The following is a 20,475-nucleotide window of genomic DNA, read 5'->3' on the forward strand; positions in this document are numbered from 1 at the left end:
GCTGGAGGGCAGCTGAGGCTGGTGGTGGAGAGATAGGGGGCAACTGGAAGACATTGAAGGGCAAAAGAGGGGTCAAGTTGGAGGGGAAGGAAAGAATCGGGAGGGCAGGGCCCAGCTGTGTTGCCAGAGGATCCTGCTGGCTGTGTCTGGGCAGCCTCTTCTTTGGGAAGTGCCCAGGGATCAGCGAGGCCTGAATCTCACATTCTCCTTTGGGTCTTCCAGGAACTAACTGAGGAGCTTCCCCGGGACTCTGGGCCCAGCTCTGTCCTCTCCAGCTCCATGGACCCCATGTGAAACCTCACGTATCAGAACCTCCCACCCAGCTTCCCCAACCCCGGTGCTGCTGAGGCCCCAAAACACTGCCTCCTCCATGGCCAGGTTCTCCTCCACCTCCTCAACAGCCTACACCAAAGGGCAAGGAAAACCATGGCCACACACAAAACGTAAGAAGAACATAAGAATGGCCATACTTGGTCAGACCAAAAGTCCATCTAGCCCAGCATCCTGTCTTCTGACAGTGGCCAGGGCCAGGTGCTTCAGAGGGAATGGATAGAACATGGAATCATCAAGTGATCCATCCCCTCTTGCCCACTCCAAGCTTCTGCCAAAGAGATGCTAGGGACACCATCCCTGCCTAACCTGGCTAATAGCCATTAATGGATCGATCCTTCATAAATTTATCTAGTTCTTTTTTGAACCCTGTAATAATCTTGGCCTTCACAACATCCCCTGGCAAGGAGTTCCACAGGTTGACTGTGCGTTGTGTGAAGAAATACTTCCTTTTGTTTGTTTTAAACCTGCTGCCTATTCATTTCGTTTGATGAGCCCTAGTTCTTCTGATATGAGAAACTTCCTTATTTACTTTTTACTAATCATGATTTTACAGACCTTCATCACATTCCCCCTTAGTTTTCTCTTTTCCAAGCTAAAAAGTCCCAGTCTTTTTAATCTCTTCTTATATGGAAGCAGTTTTATACCCCTCATCATTTTTGTTTCCCTTTTCTATGCTTTTACCAATTCCAATATATCTTTTTTTGAGATATGACGACTGGATCTGCCCATTGTATTCAAGATGTGGGCGTACCATGGATTTAAATAGAGGCAATATAATATTTTCTGTTTTGTTATTTATCCCTTTCCTAATGATTCCTCAACATTCTGTTCACCTTTTTGACTGCCACTGCACATTAAGTGGATGATTTGGGAGAACTACCCACGATGACTCCAAGATCGCTTTCTTGAGTCGTAACAACTAATTTAGACCCCATCATTGATATGTATTGTTGGGATTATGTTTTGCAATGTGCATTACTTTGCATTTATCAGCATTGACGTTCATCTGCCATGTTGTTGCTCAGTCACCCAGTTTTGTGAGATCGCTTTGTAGCTCTTCGCAGTTTGCTTTGGACTTAACTATCTTGAATAGTTTTGTATCATCTGCATACTTTGCCACCTCACTGTTTACCCCTTTTTCCAGATCATTTAGGAATATGTTGAACAGTACAAACCCCTGGGGGACACCACTATTTACCTCTCTCCATTCTAAAAACTGACCATTTATTCCTACCCTGTGTTTTGTATCTTTTAACAAGTTACTCATGAGAGGAACTTCCCTCTTATCCCATGACACCATGGGGACGGGTGGGGATTGAATCTGGGCCCTTCACCACCAAGGGCACAAGCCCTGTCAGGCTCCCATTCAGGAAGCCATGGAAAGCTATGCCTGCAGACACCACCTCTCCATTCTCACTGCCAGGATTCACGATGGGCTGCAGGAATCACCATGTAGGTGTGCAGCAGCCATCGCACGTGCATTGACCATGGGCCAAAACCTGCAGCCCTCACAGTCCAGGATACCCCCACGGATGGCAATGGGAGTGTAGCCTGGGTAACTAGCTGCTGGAGCCAAATGATATAGAGAGAGGATTCAAAGATGCAGCAAACCAATGGCCAGAGAAGTGAAGGATGTCAGGGAAAGAGGAGAGCTAGGGCATCTGGGAGCTCCTGCAGTCAAGGGATTCCAGCTGGAGTGGTTTAGACACACAAAGTCCTGCATCTTGGTAGGGGTTAGATTAGATGAACCTTGCAGTCCCTTCTGACCTGATGGTTCTATAATTCTATGATTCTAACGTGTGTCATCTAAAAAAGAAGGGCTGGAGTGTATGGATTTCCTCCACATCCTCTGCAATGAAGACTGATGCAAAGAATTCATTTAGCTTCTCCGCATCGGCCTTGTCTTCCTGGAGTGCTCCTTTAGCACCTCGATCCTCTAGTGGCTTTGCTGTTTGACAGACTTCCTGCTTCTCGTGTACTTAAAAAATAAATTTGCTGGTAGTTGTTGTGCCCTTTGTTAGTTGCTCTTCAAATTCTTTTTTGGCCGGCCTTTTTATACTTTTCATTGGACTTGCCAGAATTTATGCTCCTTTGTATTTTCCTCACTAGGATTTGACTTCCAATTTTTAAAGGAGGCCTTTTTGCCTCTAAGTGCCTCTTTTACTCTTCTGTTTAGCCATGGTGGCATTTTTTGGATCCTCATACAAGCTTTTTTTAATTTGTGGTATAGATTTAGTGTGATCCTCTAGTATGGTGTTTTTAAATAGTCTCCATGCTGTTTGCTGGCATTTCACCCTGGCATGTTGCTTTCAATTTCCATTTCACTAGCCTCCCATTTCTGTGCAGTTTCCCTTTTTGAGGTTCGATGCTCCTGCGGTGGGTTTCTTTGGCATTTCCCCCTCCAGGGTTGTGACATGTAATTGCATTCAGGCTGCGAGGACGGAGAGTAACGACTCCAGCGTGGAGGCTGCACAGCGCGGGCACACAGTGCACTGTCCTAGGCAGAGAACGTCTCCAGGAGCCGGCGCTGCGGTCCCCCTCCTCGCCAACGCCACCCGGCTCGGCTGCATGTGCCCCATCAGCCAGCAGGGGTTGGGTTCTCCATTTCCAGAAAAAGGTGAGAGAAGGACTCTCCTTATCTGTGTGACAGGGACCGTTCCCAGCATTCAGCCAGGATTCACGGAGGCGCTGGGCTTCATCTGGCCCCTTGGCAGCTGGGGGCACAGTGCAGAAAGTGAACTCTCAGCCTGCCCTGATTCAAGGTCCTGCCCACCCGTTGCTGCCCTCCCCCACACTGCCCATTCCCCTTCCCCTCCCTCGCCTGCCCCCAGCCGACCAGGTCTCTTTGCAACAGCCGCAGGGGCAGGGATAGAGGGGCAGGAACAACACTGACCCACTTATGTCACGGAGTTTGCATAACCTCCGATGAAAGGCCCCTGGAAGCACATGACCCCATTACTCTCTGGGAGGGGCCGGCAGGGGTAGGTCAGTGGCAGCAGGGGGTGGGCAACTCCTTCGTGCTAGCTCAGGGGCTGTGCGGGTAACATGACACTTGTTTTGCCTGGCGTTGTCTAGCCGTTCGCCTGTGACACTCCTCAGTGCAGCAGGGATCCCTCCCTGCACCAATGAACTAAGCCAGGCTGTGCTGCAGGGATGGTGCAAGGAGGGGTGGGCCAGGCAGCTTCCTCTCAGCAATCAGAAGAGATCGACCCCTGGCCATCGAGATGCTCTTTTAAAGTCACTTTCCCAGTCAGGAAGCTGCAGAGGGGCCTGAGTGAGAGACAGAGCAGCCCACCTGCCCCCACAGGCCAGCCCCTGCCATGCTGGCAGCTGAGTGCAGGGCACATTCCTGGTCACTGAGCTCAAGGCCCACCACCTCACCTGGATGGCCGTGTCCCCCCTGCCTAGCACGGGAGATCAGCCCCTTAGCATGGGGCTCTGGAGACCCCGCCTGCGAGAGGAGTCCCACAGGACAGAGAGTGGAACACGCTAGCTCAGGGGCATCAGCTGGCAACCGGAGGGGAGCACTGAGATGAAATGTCCAGCCACCTCTGTGGTGGAAAGGGTCTCTGAGACTCGGGGCAGGAGGCTACCAACCCTCACGGACCCACTCTGACTCCTGCTCTCACAGCCCCCACAGGGCCTAGCGCACAGGGGTGCCATCTGTGGGGGGCTCACTGGTGACAACAGTCGCACTGCACAAGGCACCTGTGATGTCAGAGGAGCAGAGCACCCAACAATCCCGAGACCCAAACTGCCCTCCGCACCAACCACATCACTCTTCCAAAATCCCAACCCGGCCTGGCCTCTCCCTGCTCCTCTCTGGGACACTCAGTGCTGGGCTAGAGCACTGGCAGCCACCGAGCGAGGAGATCATCTGCACACAGGGGTGTCACTCACCATCCTCCCTCACCCTCCGGAGAGGACACAGCCCAGACCCGCCGAACCCCATCGCCCATCGGAAGGGGGCTCAGGCCCAGCCAGGAGATGTTCCCACAGAAGACCAGCCAGGTAGCATAGAGTCAGGCTTTGGTCTTGGGAGCTGAAGCCAATAAGAATCTAGACTATCCCTGATAGATGTTTGTCCAACCTGTTCTTAAAAACCTCTAATGAGAAGGATTCCACAACCCCCCTTGGAAGCCTCTTCCAGAGCTTACCTACCTTTATAGTTTGAAAGTTTTTCCTAATATCTAACCTAAACCTCCCTTGCTGCAGATTATCCCCAATATTTCTTGTCCTACCTTCAGGGGACATGGAGGCCAATTGATCACCATCCTCCGGATAACAACCCTTAGTATATTTGCATAATGTTCTCAGGTCCCCTCTCAGACTTCTTTTCTCAAGACTCAAGATGCCCTGTTTTTTTTAACCTTTCCTCATAGGTCAGATTTTCTAAACCTTTTCTCATTTTTGTTTCTCTCCTCCTCTGGACTCTCTCCAGTTTATCCACACCTTTCCTAAAGTGTGACACCCAGAATTTAATATGACCAATTTCACAAAGCTGAAAAGAGATGTGCAGGAGCTCAGTCTAGATAAACACAATGGTCCCTTCTGGCCTGAAAGTCTTGAGTCTACAAGTTTTTAAACACATATTAGGAACAAAAAGAATCCTAACAATGGTATTGGTCCATTACTAGATGCAAATGGTAGAACTGTCAATAATAATGCAGAAAAGGCAGAGGTGTTCAATAAATATTTCTGTTCTGTATTTGGGGAAAAAATAGATGATGGAGTCTCATGATATAGTGATAATACTCTTTTCATTCCACTAGTATTTTTGGAGGATGTTAAACAGAAGCTACTAAATTAGACACTTTTAAATCACAAGTGCAGATAGCTTGCATCCAAGAGTTTTAAAAGAGCTGGCTGAGAAGCTCACTGAAACTTTCATGTTGATTTTCAATAAATCTTGAAGCACAAAGGAAGTTCCAGACGACGGGAAGAAAGCTAATGCTATGCCAATTTTTGTAAGGCTAAACAGGATGACCTGAGTAATTTCAGGCCTGTCAGCCTGACATAGCTACTGCGCAAGATAATGAAGTGGCTAACACAGGACTCAATTAATAAAGGAAAAAAGTAGGATAATGTATGCAAATCTACGTGGGTTTATGGAAACTAGATCCTGTCAAACTAACTTGATATCTTTTTTTAATGAGATTACAAGTATGGTTGATAAAGATAATAGCTTTGATGTAATTTATTTATACTTCTGTAAGGCATTTGACCTTGTATCTCACCTCACTACACTGATTAAAAAACTAGTGATATTCAATTAACATGGCACACATTAAATGGATTAAAAGTTTGATAATTGATAGGTCTCAAAATGTCACTGTACCAGGGAATCATAATCAAGCTGGTGTGTTTCCAGTGGGGTCCCACAGGGATCGTTTCTTGGCCCTATGTTATTTAACATCTTCATCAATGACTCAGAAGAAAACATAAAATCATCACTGATGAAGTTTGCAGGTGACAAAAATTTTGTGAGTGGTGAAAAATAAAGAGGACAGGTCACTGATTCACAGCAAGCTAGATTGCTTGGTGAAATCGGTGCAAGCAATATGCTTTTCATGCAGCTAAATGTAAAGATATACATCTAGGAACAAAGAATGTAGACCATATTTACACTATGGGGGACTCCATCCCGGGAAGCAGAAACTCTGAAAAAAGATTTGGGGGTCATGGTAGATAATCAGCTGAGCATGAGCTCTCAGTGTGATGCTGTAGCCAAAAGAGCTAATGAAATCCTGGGATGCATAAACAGGGGAATCTTGAGTGGGAGTAGAGAGATTATTTTATCTCTGTATTTGGCACTGGTGCAACCGCTGCTTCCATACTGTGTCCAGTTCTGGTGCCCACAATTCAAGAAGGATGTTGATAAATTGGAGAGGGGTCAGAGAAGAGCCACAAGAATGATTAAAAGATTAGAAAACAGGCCTGTTAGTGATAGACTCATGGAGCTCAATCTATGTAATTTACTAAAGAGAAGGTTAAGGGGTGACTTGATCACAGTTTATAAGTACCTACATGGGAAACCAATATTTAATAATGGGCTCATGAATCTAGCAGAGAAAGCTCTAATACAGTCCAGTGTATGGAAGTTGAAGCTAGAGAAAAATCAGACTGGATAGGAGGTGCATATTTTTAATGGATAGAGTAATTAACCATTGGAACAATTTACCAAAGGTTGTGATAGATTTTCCATCACAGACAATTTTTCAATCTAAATTACGTGTTTTTCTAAAAGATCTGCTCTAAGAATCATTTTGGAGAAGTTCTCTGACCTGTGCTATACAGGAGGTCAGACTGGATAATCACTATTTGTCCCTTCTGCCTTAGAATCCATGTATCTAGCTTTTAGAATGTATGGGCTTTTAGAATGTGTGTTATGATGTTGTTGTATATGTTGCCATTTGTTCCCATCTCTCATATTGATTTCTCTTTGAATCTCTATTCTTTCATAAAGAAATTTCCATTTATTTTTAATAGAACTCAAGTGCTCTACATAATACAGGAGAGGTGGGCTAAGGCAAAACTGGAGTACACTAGTAGTATAAGGGCCTTACTATCAATCAAACCCTAACCCCGCCCCTTGACCCCTTAAACCCTGCCCACATGTCACCGGAAGTCCCCGGAAGCAAAGTGTGTCATGTGACCCCTCTAAGAACTCCTCCCACTGCTCTCTACCAATCAGGATGGGTTTTGCCCCCATAGGACCGCCCTGAGAGGAGACTTGATCAATCGGGGGCAGTTCAGAGGATGGGGGTTACCTGTCCAGAAGCGGTTCATGTGACCGGTCTAAGAACTCCTCCCATCACCCTCTACCAATCGCGATGGGTTTCAGCCGCTTAGGACTGCCTCAAGAGCAGATTTGACCAAAATAGGGCAGGTTCTGGGATGGGGTGAACTACCCAGAAGAGGGTCATGTGACCCCTCTAAGAACTCCTCCCAGCGTCCTCTGCAAATCAGAGTGCAGCACCATCACCCCATAAGGTCCAGCACCAGGCAGAAGGGGCTATCTTTTACCAAGAATGCGTGTTTTAGAAATCGTGGAAACATGGACTCCTTCACCAAACCATGAGAACTTCAGACTTTGTTTTAGCCCCGAGGATCTTCGACCATCCGCAGAGAAAACGCTACATCGGCTACAGTTCTGAGGAGGAGGAGGGAGTGACCAAGGGGAGCCCTTTGGCCCAGCCGTTGATGGATATGCCAGAACCTGAACCTGAAACCCACCTGCTTGTGAGACACCCCGATGAGTGTGACGGCCTCTTCTCATCCACCCCCCTGGAGGAAGAAGGTGAACTCAGCTCGGGGGAGTCACCGGCGGACAAGGTGAACCGAAAAGACGTCGCTCAGGTGAACGAATGATGAAGTGATGGATGGTTATAAACTGTGCAGAAAGAGGTGGTTAGGGACCAGCCCTCTGTGCAGAAAGAGGTGGTTAGGGACTATTTAGAAAAGCTGGACGTGCACAAGTCCATGGGGCCGGACGAGTTGCATCCGAGAGTGCTGAATTGGCGGCTGTGATTGCAGAGCCATTGGCCATTATCTTTGAAAACTCGTGGCGAACGGGGGAAGTCCCGGATGACTGGAAAAAGGCTAATGTAGTGCCAATCTTTAAAAAAGGGAAGAAGGAGGATCCTGGGAACTACAGGCCAGTCAGCCTCACCTCAGTCCCCGGAAAAATCACGGAGCAGGTCCTCAAAGAATCAATCCTGAAGCACTTACATGAGAGGAAAGTGATCAGGAACAGCCAGCATGGATTCACCAAGGGAAGGTCATGCCTGACTAATCTAATTGCCTTCTTTGGTGAGATTACTGGTTCTGTGGATGAAGGGAAAGCAGTGGATGTATTGTTTCTTGACTTTAGCAAAGCTTTTGACACGATCTCCCACAGTATTCTCGTCAGCAAGTTAAAGAAGTATGGGCTGGATGAATGCACTATAAGGTGGGTAGAAAGTTGGCTAGATTGTCGGGCTCAACGGGTAGTGATCAATGGCTCCATGTCTAGTTGGCAGCCGGTGTCAAGTGGAGTGCCCCAGGGGTCGGTCCTGGGGCCGGTTTTGTTCAATATCTTCATAAATGATCTGGAGGATGGTGTGGATTGCACTCTCAGCAAATTTGCGGATGATACTAAACTAGGAGGAGTGGTAGATACCCTGGAGGGCAGGGATAGGATACAGAGGGATCTAGACAAATTGGAGGACTGGGCCAAAAGAAATCTGATGAGGTTCAATAAGGATAAGTGCAGGGTCCTGCACTTAGGATGGAAGAACCCAATGCACAGCTACAGACTAGGGACCGAATGGCTAGGCAGCAGTTCTGCGGAAAAGGACCTAGGGGTGACAGTGGACGAGAAGCTGGATATGAGTCGGCAGTGTGCCCTTGTTGCCAAGAAGGCCAATGGCATTTTGGGATGTATAAGTAGGGGCATAGCGAGCAGATTGAGGGACGTGATCGTTCCCCTCTATTCGACATTGGTGAGGCCTCATCTGGAGTACTGTGTCCAGTTTTGGGCCCCACACTACAAGAAGGATGTGGATAAATTGGAGAGAGTCCAGCGAAGGGCAACAAAAATGATTAGGGGTCTGGAACACATGACTTATGAGGAGAGGCTGAGGGAACTGGGATTGTTTAGTCTGCAGAAGAAAAGAAGGAGGGGGGATTTGATAGCTGCTTTCAACTACCTGAGAGGTGGTTCCAGAGAGGATGGTTCTAGACTATTCTCAGTGGTAGAAGAGGACAGGACAAGGAGTAATGGTCTCAAGTTGCAGTGGGGGAGGTTTAGGTCGCATATTAGGAAAAACTTTTTCACTAAGAGGGTGGTGAAACACTGGAATGCGTTACCTAGGGAGGTGGCAGAATCTCCTTCCTTAGAAGTTTTTAAGGTCAGGCTTGACAAAGCCCTGGCTGGGATGATTTAATTGGGGATTGGTCCTGCTTTGAGCAGGGGTGTCATAAATATAAAGGGAAGGGTAAACCCCTTTAAAATCCCTCCTGGCCAGAGAAAAAAATCCTCTCACCTGTAAAGGGTTAAGAAGCTAAAGGTAACCTCACTGGCACCTGACAAAAATGACCAATGAGGAGACAAGATACTTTCAAAAGCTGGGAGGAGGGAGAGAAACAAAGTGTCTGTGGGTCTGTCTATATTCTGTCTTTGCCGGGGATAGACCAGGAATGGAGTCTTAGAACTTTTAGTAAGTAATCTAGCTAGGTACGTGTTAGATTATGATTTCTTTAAATGGCTGAGAAAAGAACTGTGCTGAATAGAATAACTATTTCTGTCTGTGTATCTTTTTTGTAACTTAAGGTTTTGCCTAGAGGGGTTCTCTATGTTTTGAATCTAATTACCCTGTAAGGTATCTACCATCCTGATTTTACAGGGGGGATTTCTTTATTTCTATTTACTTCTATTTTTATTAAAAGTCTTCTTGTAAGAAAACTGAATGCTTTTTCATTGTTCTCAGATCCAAGGGTTTGGGTCTGTGGTCACCTATGCAAATTGGTGAGGCTTTTTATCCAACATTTCCCTGGAAAGGGGGGGTGCAAGTGTTGGGAGGATTGTTCATTGTTCTTAAGATCCAAGGGTCTGGGTCTGTAGTCACCTAGGCAAATTGGTGAGGCTTTTTACCAAACCTTGTCCAGGAAGTGGGGTGCAAGGTTTTGGGAAGTATTTTGGGGGGGAAAGACGTGTCCAAACAGCTCTTCCCCAGTAACCAGTATTAGTTTGGTGGTGGTAGCGGCCAATCCAAGGACCAAGGGTGGAATATTTTGTACCTTGGGGAAGTTTTGACCTAAGCTGGTAAAGATAAGCTTAGGAGGTTTTTCATGCAGGTCCCCACATCTCTACCCTAGAGTTCAGAGTGGGGGAGGAACCTTGACAAGGGGGTTGGACCTGATGACCTCCTGAGGTCCCTTCCAACCCTGATATTCTATGATTCTATTATGATGATGGGGTGTAATGGGTTAGGAACCAGGGGTTGTGTAAATCTGAAAACAAGCAGTGGGAACCTACACTTGTTTCTTGTCTGAAAATCTCTCGACAGCTCAACGATGCCTTTCTAGAGGACCTGGAGGCCCTGGACAGCGTTGCATCAAGCAGCGAAGATGAACCGGGCCCACCTTGTTTTTGCTCAACGCCGATACAAGTTGTTGAAGAGGACTCCGAGGATGACAGCTATGAGGAGTTTAGGAGGAGGCTTGGCATGGAACTAACTGAGCCAGTGCTACGTCGTGAGCGTAAAAAAGTCATGTGGACTATTGTACGCGTTGCTGTTTATACTGTCCTTAACCACTGTCTTAGGGAAAAGCTTTTTGAAGATTGTGAGGGCTGTGTCCTAGATGCGCCAGGCCAGTGGCACCGTGACTGTGTGACTTGGACTTCAGTGGATATAAACTGCAAGCTCCGGGGCCTGTGTGCTGAGCTGGGTTTGGAAAGCTTATTAAACACTGTGATTGCCATAGGTTATGCTATGCAATGTCTGTGCCTAACCCAAGAACATTTAGCGCAATGGGTGACCTTGATAAATGCTGTGCAATTCAGGAGACCCTGACCGTGTTTTAAAGAAAATGACCAAACCAGAAGATGCCTGCTTGCAGCGGTATATTGACCGTCTAGTCTGCACAAAAAGTTACAGAACCCTGCTTAAGAAAAAGGCTATTTGTAAGAAATCTAAAACGATTAAGTTAGAGAATGGTGAGGGGCCAAACATGCGATATAAAACTTGGTAGCTGTAAATTTAAAAAAAAAAAAAAACATTGAAAAGGGCTTTGTGACTATCTGTGTTTGTGTTAGAAGGACTTTGGCCCTTACGTGAGCTAAAAGTTTTAATGAAGCATCTTGGTTTGTTTTCAAGGAACTGTATGTCTTTTAAATAAAAAATAAATTGTTTGTGAGAACCTAGCTCTTGTGTTTTTGTGTAAAAGAGACCCATTTACAGCAAAAAGCTGAAATTTATGTTGTGGGAGGGGGAAAAAAAATCCTAAAAATGTGTTTACAATAAAAAAAAAAACACCAGGGATGGTTCAGACATGTGTTTGAGTACAATAGAGCTGACTTATCATGTTGAACTGAATGATTTTAACCACACCCCCACTGAAAAGCCAGCGTGACTGTGATTACTCACCCTTGTTGCCATAGGGTTAAATTTGATGGGGGTGCACCCATAGTAAGGGAAGTGGGTGAGTTCTGATTAATATGAAATGAAATAAAACCTCAGGAATTCTCAGATGCTATTGGACAGTTTAAATATAACCCCTGGACTTGGCAGAACTCTATTGGACGTTTAAATATGACCTCAGGAGTTGGTAGAATGCTGTTGGACAGTTTAATACAACCCAGGAGTTGGTTGAATGCTACCAGTCACAACTTGCTTCCGGCCATGTGTCCGCCTTGACCCCGGAAGTAATACCCCCATGGGGCAGGACTTCTGGTGACAAGTGGGCGGGTTTTAAGGGGTCAAAGGGTGGGGTTAGGGTTTGATTGATGGTAGGGCCCTTACAGTACTTACATTGTTGCTATGGGAATAGAGTTTCTGAGATTTCTGTGCGTATCCCTTGATGAGAGGCTGGATATCACAGGTGGCACTCTGAAGGGACCTGGGTGCTGGGGTGCATTTGTTTTCAACCTGCAAGGAAAAGACCGGGTTTCCCCCAACAAATCATCAGATTGGCTTAGCAATCATGAGGGTTTTTTCCAAAATAAATGTTGGGTTCTTGTAATTTGTCTTCTGGCTTTTGAGCCTTTAGGGTTTAGTTGCTTCACATCCCCAAGCTTTGCTCTTGTAATAGGATTCCAGCAACAACTCCACAAATCTAAAGACACAATAAAATCATGAGAGTTGGCAACACTGGCGTATCAGAGACACAGTCTGGTAACTGACTGCCTTAAATATATACTGGCAACGATCTCTTTTTGCACTAGATTAACCTTAATGCAGCTCTGTGTGAAATCCATTTCAGACTCCACATGGTGTGTCCCATAGTGGAGAGTATCCTGTGCTTTGAGGCTCTAGTTAAATGAGGTGATGATTACACAGCACTGCCCCAGGGGGAACAGCTACTCAGGTAAAAGGGCCCGTCAGTGCCCTGGGGCAGCTGGGGCTAACAGGGAATAAAGCACTTCCACCAACTGAGTGCTTTGGCTGGGTTGGGCATTCCAAGCGCAGCCACCTGCCCAGGACAGGAGTAAAGCTCCTCCTGAGATCACAGAGAGGGAGACCCCAAGCTGGAGCTCGTTGGAGTTTGGAAGCATGCTGTCCTCCTGCGGGGTCACTGGTAGAGGGGGTTCAGCAGTCCTGGGGAGATTGCCATAATCTGACCCTCCACTGCAGCCTCCCCAACCCCAACCCCTACAGCAACTCCAGGACAGGGCTTGCATTCTCTCCCTCCAGGGAGCCAGTACACAGGGCCCTGCATCCTAGCCCCCCAGCCACAGCTTACCCTGAACTCCAGGCTCCACAGTTTGCAGCTCTCACAGTCACTGGGTGTCAATGAACTGTGGGGGCACCCACAGGGCTGAGCTCTAAGAGTTCCCCTTTCCACTGCCCACCCCAGGACATAGGGTTAGCACAGAGATTCCAGTGACCCAGCCCCACCTCTGTGAGCGAGTTGCATTGGTTGCTGCTCCCCTCAGGGGCTGGGGCTGAACCCACATGAACGCACCTCTGCACTCTGGGTCTTGGCTGTCCTTGGTTGGCAAACTGTGAATGGATTGCAGCGCAGGAGAAGGGAGTGGTGTGTTAAAGGAGCATTTGTTTTAGGGTTGCCAGGCATTCAATTTTCAACTGGAATACCTGGTCGAAAAGGGACCCTGGTGTCTGCAGTCAGCACAGCTGACTGGGCCGCTAAAAGTCCGGTTGGCCACAGCAGCCGGCTCCGTGTGGTTCCCGGAAGTGGCCAGCGCGTCCCTCTGGCTCCTAGGCACCCCCTCTCCAAGTGCCAGCTCTGGAGCTCCCATTTGCTGGAAATTGCTTCCTGGGAGCCACCTGAAGTAAGCGCTGCCTGGAGCCCAACCCCCGGACTCCAGCCTCCTGCCCGAGCCCCTACACAAACTCCCTCCCAGAGCCTGCACTCTGCACCCAAACACCATGCCCCATCCCCTCCCATTACTTAATCCCCAGTCCTGAGCCCCGTCCTGCACCCCAACCCTTTGCTCCAGCCCTGAGCCCCTTCCTTAATCCCAAATCCCTCATCCCCAGCCTCACCCCAGAGCCTGCACCCCCAGCCAGAGCCCTCCTCCCTCCCCAGCCTGAAGCCCTCTCCTGCACCCTGAACCCCCCATTTCTGGCCCCATCCCAGAGCTCACACCCCCAGCCCACTGCCCATACCCCCTCTCACACCCCAACCCCCTGCTCCAACCTGGAGCCCCCTCCCACACTCTGAACTCCTCAGCCCCACCCCCCAGCCTGGATCTCCCTCCTGCACCCCAACCCTCTCATCCCCAGCCTGGAGTCTTCACCCCCAGCTGGATCCCTCACCCCCTCCTGCGTCCCAACCCCCTGCCCCAGCCCCGTAAAAATGAGTGAGTGAGCTGGGGGGGGGGACGACACAGGAGGGGGTGAGGGATGGAGTGAACAGGGGCAGAGCAAGGGTGTTTGGTTTTCTGCAATCAGAAAGTTGGCAACCCTATTGTCAGAATTTCACATTGCAAGGTGGGAAACAGGCAAAGGACATTTCCTCATTTACTGGGTGGGGAGGCTTGTGGTCACATGTTTTTGAACCATGGTTGTGGTGTTTTCCAAAATAAATGCTAGGTTGCCTTTTCCCTCTTCCTAAAAGTGTCTTTTGTTACACAGACTCAGTGCTTGCAAGAGAGGGAGTATTGCCTCTTCGGTATCACATGGTGGTGGTAAATTTTCCCAGATTACTAGCTGACAGCTCAAGACGGTTCCGGTTTCTGTTGTTAAGAGGAACTCCTAGATATTGAACCCAGCCCCTGTTGCGGCTGACTCCACCTGGGAGAAGGGTTATTCTAGCGCTGGATAGGGCTTTAATAATTGCAATCTGGCAGTTCTTAATGACTCTTCTGGTGCAGCCTCCCTGCCCTTCGCTGCATAAACCCCTGGTTGGGCTCTGTAGGGTAGGGGGGTGTGGAATTCCCTCCCATGCTCTGGGCCTAGGACTCCAGCACAACCCCCACCCCAGCCCCTGCCATGGGGCACAGAGGGGGCAGAGCCCCTGCCTCAGAGCAGCAGTCCCCCACCCCGCTAGAATTGGGAGCGTGCGGGGGCCTGCTCCGGCTCCCCACGGGCAGGTCTCACCCAAGGGCGCCAGGCAGGCTCTGCAGGGGACAGGTGAGTCCCAGGCCCGGCAGAGGGAGCCCGGCGGGGGCTGCAGTGTCAGGAGGCGGTGAGGGGAGTCCGCAGTTCCGGGGTGGGGGGCACTGGCCCAGAGGCCAGGCGTGACCTTCTGCCCCCCTTTCTCCATGTTGTCAGCCAGTGCAGATGGGTCACCCCATTTGGGGCACTTTTACCCTCTCTGCCCCCCGGATTTCCCCCTCCCCCTCTCTGACGGTGCCTGTGCCCCATGCTCAACCCGGCTCCTGCCCCCGGCCCCTCTCCTGCCCCGCCCCAGCTGTTTGCCCCTCCTGGGACCCAGTCTGCCCCCGCCCCGCCGGGCTTCCCCGGGGCCCCAGGCCAGCAGGGCACGTGCCCAGCCCCGGGCCGGCGCCTCAGCCGACGGGACCGAGCAGCCGCAGGAGCCGGCCCGGCCCGGCCCCGCGTGTCGGGCGCCGGCAGCAGCGCTCGGACCGGCGGCCCCGGCCGGGGAGCGGGGCGGGGACGGGCCGGGCGAGCAGAGGCACTTTCCTGCCCGGCCCCGGCCCCGGCCCGAGGTCTCCCCAGCCGCCGTGCCCGGCGCGGGAGCTGCTGCGGGCGGGGCCCGGGGGGCTGGAGCCGCGGAGCGGGCGGGGCCGGGAGGCGGGAGCGGGCGGGCGGCGCTGGGGAGAACAAAGGGCCGAGCGGGTCCCCAGCCCCGGCCGGGCCACGGGGAGACCTTCGGGGCCGCGGCTGCTGCGCCCGGCCGGAGCGGGCTTCCCCCGCGGGGCTGGGCCTCGCCCCGGGCCGGAGACCAGGTAACCGAGGGGCCGGGCCGGGGTCTGCTCCCGCGCTGGGCCTGCGCCGGCCGGGGCTGCCCCGGGACAGGGCGGAGAGAGCGTGTGAGCTGCGCTGGATTTGCCCAGCTCGGTGCAGCCAGGACCTTCCGGGGGGAGGGAGGAGCCGGGGCCCGCACGGTGGGGGGTGAAATCCCCTCTGGTGTCACCTCTTCCCCCGCCCGGCCCGACACAACCCTCCCGGCTCGGCCCCGCTGCTCCGGCGTGAGCCATGGGGAGTAAAACCCCCGTCGCTTCCCCTTCGCCTCCCGCGACGGAGTCCTCCGCTCTCGGCCACGGCGTGTGCCGCTTTCTCTGCCCGGCCCCGCTGCTCCCCCGGCCCCTTCAGCCAGACCCCACTGCCCACCCGCGGGGCCTCCCGGCTCCTCCTCGCTCCCTGCTCCCGGGAAGGCAGCAGGGCCCAGGGCTCCCCGCCGCCCCGTGGCTGTCAGGCAAGGGGGACCCATCGCCTTGCGCTGTTCGTTGTACGTGGCCGGATAAGGGCCTGGTGGGGCACTGGCCTCGGGAGCATCTCGGAGCAGCGGGGTGCAGCATCCCAGACCTCGTCTCCCCCGGCGTCCCCTGCAGGCCGCCGGCCGGCTTGGGGGGAATTCCGTGGTCGGCCGCCTGGCCGAGGCCAAAGTCCCAGTGAGCCCTGCCGGGGTATTAGAGTCCCCCCAGGAAGCAGTCTGCTTCCCCGGCTCGGGCTTCGGCCCCAGCTCCCGGCCCTGGACATTCAGCCCTTTGGTCAGGCTCCCAAACGAGGCCTGTCCCCTTTTGGGGTTTACACCATTTTCCCTGTTGCCAGGGGAACCCAGGCCCAGCCACTGCCCCAGGTTCCAGCCTGGGGACCCTCGACACAGCGGCCACGTACTGCTCGCTCCAGGCCGTCACTGCTGTTTCCCTGGGCCTCTTCCTACGGGGCCCTTCCATCTGCAGCCCTGTCGCAGGGGCGCCCTCCTCCGCTTCTTCTCTCGCACCGGGCCAGGGAAGAGCCCCCTTGCTTTACTCCTTCAGTCCAGCCAGGGACTGAGCTGCTGTGCCCGCCGCTCCTTTTCTCTGAGCCTCCTGGCCTCTGAGTGGCTGCTTCTGGGAGGCCTGGGTCGGCCCTAGAGAGGCCCAGAGGACCCACCTTTGCCGTTCCCTGGGGCGGGATGTAGTAGGATCGTGGGGGTCTGCTGTAGGGAGCTGCAAAGGCCAGGTACATCCCATCACAAATCCCCTTAAACGTGCCCACTTTCTCCTCCAATTCTTCAGTGTTGACAAGTCCCCTCAGGTGTTGGTGTTTTCCTCTTATATTAGGAAATGCTTTGTTTTTACCCCATTTTCTCTTCAGTTCTGAAATACTGACAGAAAATTCCTGGACATTTTGCCCCATTTTCTCTCTTGATATCTGATTTATTTTCCCCTGAGATTTTCGCCATCTAATCATCTGATGTTAACATGAAACCTCCTCAGATGTTGTCCTTTTCTTAAATCCTTGAATATTGATTGATATAAAATCCTTCCACATTTTGCCCTTTTTCTCTGTTATTATCAAATATTGATATGAAATCCACTCCGCTTTTACCTCTTTACCTTGTATTGTTATACCAATAAAATAAAAACCAGCAGGATCTTATTAAAGGGGAAAAGGCAAATACCACATTTATTGTGGATACAGAAAGAATCATAGTAAGCCGTTAGTTATAGCTATAACATTCCATTCAATCTCATATTTATTCACACATTCATTCATAGAAACACACACACACAGGTTCTGCAAAGTTGTTATAGTTACCAGCCTTAGAGTTGCTCATGCCAAGCCACTGGCCTGGTGGCCTGGTGGCCTGGACATGAGGAGGGAGCAGGGCCTTGTCAGATGCTCATCTGATGCTCCTGGAAGTTGGTTTGCAGAATCAGACCCCAAAGTTCTCACTTTCTAGAGTCCATTTTTATAGGGATTTCTTCCTATGCCAGTCTATGGGAATTGCTTCATCATGCTGTTGCTGAATCAATCAGCAGATAGCACATTCCTGACGGCTCCGTGCTGCCAGATGTTATCTTTTTCTTTGGTTCTCCCATTCTTGAGGCTGTTGGGTGGATTCCAGTCTGCCCTCCGGGGGTCCTCTGGTTATTTCCACTTGACACCTTCTTCAGCCGATGGACACTGGATTCTTAGGCTGGCACCTCCCTGATCATTCAGTTATTATCCACACCAAGCATCTATCCACATACATCCTCTATCGCTATTTTAATCACAATTGTTAATACAACAAAAGGGCAGGGAGTCTCTGGGTGCTGTTTCTGTTGTTACAGAGTTTTGCTTTGAGTTTCTCTCTCTGTGAATTGCTTTGAGAACAGACTCTGTCTTAGAATGTACTAACACAATTAGCAGCTTGCAAGTTTCACACATAGAGGGAGAGAAACCGTATCAAAAACCAAGAGAGCTCTTAATTAGTAATACCCTGGAATTTAAACTCTGGGGAATCAAACTCATTTGTGATTTTAATACAGAACTTCTTTAATATGATCCAACGGTATCAACTATTGATATAAAATCCCTCAAATTTTTCCACTTTCCTCTAATCTATGACAGATTCCTCATATTTTCCCCTTTTTCTTTTTGATTGCTGAACACTAGTGTCACATTTCAGATTTTTCATTTCCAGGTGAATTATCAATTATTGATTTTAAAAAATCCCTTTCATCTTGTAGGTGTTCCCCTTGTTTTTCATGTGAAATCCCTTCTCCTTTTTTGGAGAGACCCTGTTGCCCTGAGTCATTCTCCATAGTGGAGGTTGCGGTGGGGTTAAATTCCCCAGTGATCAATTTTCCACCTCACATCTGAGAATCATTTGTTTCCCCCTTTATCTTCATTAAAATCCACAGGGTTGCTTATCAGAGAGACTTGCCCTATTTCAGAAACACATCCCAGGCAGGGGCCTCACAGTATCTGGGGGAACTGTGTTAATGAACGGTATTTTAATGCCAAGATAAGACATTAAGTGCTTAAAGTTATTTAGGCAATGCATTTTAGAAACAAATGAGTAAAGAAAAGAGTTGAATATTTAAAGAAGAAAGTTATTATCTTATTAAAAGTTTTAATTAATAAGAATTTGTAAAAATTGAAGTTATTTGACCACTTTGTTGTATTAATTTAATGAACTTAGTGCAGTTGCTATGACTTTGTGTGCTTTTAAGGATGCTATCCTATGGAACTAAGGAAAACCTACATTTTATATGTTAGTTAGGGGCTAGGATTAGAAGCAGAGTTCTCATTTCTATTGCTTAGCAACCATATCTGCAAAAAAGTTAAGAGTCTCTTCAGCCGTTGCATTCCTGAAGCGTTAGAATAGTTATTTTACTGGACTTATTTAAGTAAAGTTACCACCTTACGTTGCTCCGTTTCTTCCTGCGACGGGTTGATCACTTTTATAACTTTCGAAAACCAAGAGGGCAGAAGTGAGGCGAAAGTAGGTGGAGAGCAATATAGGAAGGGAGGGAGACATGAGTCAGGAGAGGTTAATTAACTCTGAGGAAATTTTAAAGTACAGGCAGCAGCAGTGAGTTTAGCGAACTGAGAGAGGATATAAAAGTAACCTTAATGGTGTGTAAAAATAGTTGAGCAAAAAGGTTGTATAATTAGCTTTGAGTGGGGCGTTGTGGGTTAAAGCAGAGGGCTGGATACAGTGGTGAGCTGGAGCCAGTTCGCACTGGGTCACTGGAACCGGTTGTTAAATTTAGAAGCCCTTTTAGAACTGGAAGGGACAACCGGTTCTAAAAGGGCTTCTAAATTTAATAACCGGCCAAAAGTGGCGCCTTAGGCACCGACTCCGTGGGTACTCCGGAGCTGGAGCACCCACGGGGAAAATTTGGTGGGTGCAGAGCACTCACCGGCAGCTGCTCGCCCTGCCCCAGCTCACCTCCGCTCTGCCTCCTCCCCTGAACGCACTGCCCAGCTCTGCTTCTCTCCCCCCGCACCCAGTTTCCCGCAAATCAGCTGTTCGCGCGGGAAGCGGGGTGGGGCTGAGAAGCAAGCAGCGGCTTTGCGCTCAGGCCCAGGGAGTCAGAGGGGAGCTGGGGCGCGGTGGCATGAGGAGGGCCGCCTGCGCCACAGCAGGTAACCCGGGGGGGCCGGGCGGGCGCAGGGGAACCTCTCCCCGCCCCAGCTCACCTCCGCCTCCCTGGGCCTGAGCATGAAACCGCCCCCTGCTTCTCCGCCTCCCACGGCTTCCCACACGAACAGCTGATTCGCTGGAAGCCGGGGGCGGGGGGGCAGAGAAGCAGAACAGGGCGGCGCATTCAGGGGAGGAGGCGGAGGCAGAGCGGAGATGAGCTGGGGCCAGGCGCAGGGCGGGGAGCTGCCGAGCACCCACCAAATTTTCCCCGTGGGTGCTCCAGCCCCATGGCCGCTTGCCCTGCTCCCCCCCCCAGCTACGTTACCCCACCCCTAGGAACCAGAGGGACCTGCCGGATGCTTCCTGGGAGCTGCCCCAGGTAAGCACCGCCGGGACTCCACACCTCGCCCCCGGCAGGACCCTCTGGCTCTTAGGGGTCGGGTGGGCACACTCTACGGTGGCCCATGAGACCCTCCTGCCCGGTTCTGGGGGCAGTGGGGGGACAGGGGAGGTGGGTGGATGGGGCAGGGATCCCGGGGGGCAGGGGCGGGCCACGACCCCCTCGTGGGGTGAGTAGGGAACCAGTTGTTAAGATTTTGGCAGCTCATCACTGGCTGGATATCTGTACCCATGATTTTGATCTTGGCTCTGGGAGGAGAGTCGGGGTTGCTACCTCCTTCCACAAAACCTGAATTTGTTCTCCCAATGCCTGTTGCTTTTGCTTGCATGGCAAATGGATTGCTGGGGTTCCCTGCTGCAGTTAGCCATTTCTGGGGAACTCCATGCATACTTTAAAGATTTTTAGACTGTGTTTGCCAGCCTAAATTTTTACCTCTTGCTGGCTGCATTTTTTCTGACAATGCATTAATTCCCGGGGTTGGCCCAGTACTCTAGGTATTTTACTTTGAAATCCTTTTTTATCCACTCTCCTGTGATCAAGAGCAGCCC

General features: G+C 50.5%; 1 protein-coding gene across 5 annotated transcripts in view; it reads left to right on the forward strand.

Moving 5' to 3' along the window:
* Positions 1 to 15,255: 15,255 nt before the first annotated feature.
* Positions 15,256 to 20,475, forward strand: part of LOC142068328 (uncharacterized) — a 105,981-nt gene continuing 100,761 nt past the window's right edge. For 3 of the 5 annotated variants that reach the window (XR_012664469.1, XM_075118179.1, XM_075118180.1), the window contains exon 1: positions 15,292 to 15,409. The gene's annotated coding sequence lies outside the window, so the exon portion shown is untranslated. Of the gene's footprint in view, positions 15,410 to 20,475 lie in introns of all 5 variants that reach the window. The other 2 variants (XM_075118181.1, XM_075118182.1) reach the window with 1 other exon arrangement.

Source organism: Caretta caretta, chromosome 11, assembly GCF_965140235.1.
Source record: "Caretta caretta isolate rCarCar2 chromosome 11, rCarCar1.hap1, whole genome shotgun sequence".
NCBI lineage: Eukaryota > Metazoa > Chordata > Testudines > Cheloniidae > Caretta > Caretta caretta.